The sequence below is a fragment of the Trichosurus vulpecula genome, chromosome 5 (genome assembly GCF_011100635.1).
Source record: "Trichosurus vulpecula isolate mTriVul1 chromosome 5, mTriVul1.pri, whole genome shotgun sequence".
NCBI classification, from domain to species: domain Eukaryota; kingdom Metazoa; phylum Chordata; class Mammalia; order Diprotodontia; family Phalangeridae; genus Trichosurus; species Trichosurus vulpecula.
Window position 1 is genome coordinate 261,217,381 of NC_050577.1, and position 1,623 is coordinate 261,219,003.

General features: G+C 39.8%; 1 pseudogene; it reads left to right on the forward strand.

Moving 5' to 3' along the window:
* Positions 1-237: 237 nt before the first annotated feature.
* Positions 238-816, forward strand: LOC118851270 (annotated as a pseudogene).
* Positions 817-1,623: the final 807 nt, after the last annotated feature.

The following is a 1,623-nucleotide window of genomic DNA, read 5'->3' on the forward strand; positions in this document are numbered from 1 at the left end:
TTTTAAAATTATTGGGATACCTGAAAGCTGAGAAACAAACAAACAAACAAACAAAACCTAAACATCATACTTCAAGAAATTATCATCTCAATGGATAAAGAAAAAGCTTTTGAAAAAATATAATGCCTGAGATGTGAGCTCTTCCACCCAGCATGCACTTCCTTCCCCCCTGCCTCCAGGTGCGACAACACGTCCTCTCTCTCTTAAGGCTTTAAACTTGCCACTACAAAGTTCACCATGGATGATGATGATGCCACTCTCCTTGTTGATGATGGCTCTGGAATGTGCAAAGCTGGCTTTGCAGGAGATGATGCCCCTAGGGCTGTCTTCCCTGCTATTGTTGGGTGCTTCTGACATCAGGGTGTGATGGTGAGTATGGGCCAGAAAAACAGCTATGTGGGGGATGGTGCCTAGAGCAAGAGAGGTATTCTGACCCTGAAGTACCCCATTGAACATGGCATTGTCACCAACTGGGATGACACGAAGAAGACCTCACATCATACTTTCTAAAATGAGCTCTGTGTGGCCCCTGAAAAGCACCCTGTGCTGCTCACAGAAACCCCCTTGACCCCCAAAGCCAACAGAGAAAAGATGACTCAGATTGTGTTTAAGACCTTCAACACCCCAGCCGTGTATGTTGTCATCCAGGCTGTGCTGTCCCTCTATGCCTCTGGTCATACCACTGGTATTGTGATGGACTCTGGTAATGGTGTGACCCACACTGGGTCCATCTGTGAAGGTTATGCCTTTCCCCACACCATCTTCTGTCTAGATCTGGCTGGCCATGATCTGATGGACTACCTTATAGATTCCTAAGTTGTTTTTTTTTTCTAATAGGAGGAGAAGAAAAGATCACAGTACAGTCAGAATCTTAATGTTGTTATAGTTCACAAAGTGAGATAAATAAGAGAAACACACATATTAGGGGTGGTTTTATTCTTTTTGGATGGCAAGAAGAGAAAATGGAATGAAGTGGGAAAAATTAGGCAAACACTGGAACATATCACGGAAACATGAGAAAGAAAAAAAAACTACTGACTATAGAATTTTGAATTCAGTTCATTCAATAACATCTGCACCACACAAAACTGCTTCTCTGCTCATTGATTTGCTGTTGGCACTCATCAGTCTTAATCAGGGGATTTTTCTCTTTTCTCTACTTAAGTATAATATTTACAGGCTCTTTAAAATTACATTCATCCTTTAAAAACATCTTTAAAAGGTGTTACCTTTTAACATGAATAGCTCTTGTCTTTAAACCAGAGTACTGCAGAACTCACCAAAGGGGTATCTCTGGGATACAAAGAGCAATTCAGAAAGTTATTCACTCATTCTGATGATGAATTACAAAAGAAGTATTAAGAAATACAGCTCATTTTAATTATTTAAAGTTTAATTATTTAAAGTTAATTCTTTAAAACAGGGGCAGGAAGGGAAGAAAAAGAAATAAATCACCTGCAGGCAATCCCACTGTAATGCCAATCAGGGCAGCACACATGCAGACTTCTGCTGTGAATAATTTTAAGGGTCTAATCCCATAGTTTAACGAACTCTCTGTTTATTCAAACCTAAACATTGTTCAATGAACTAAATCATAACATTCATAGCAACATCCTTAGGCAA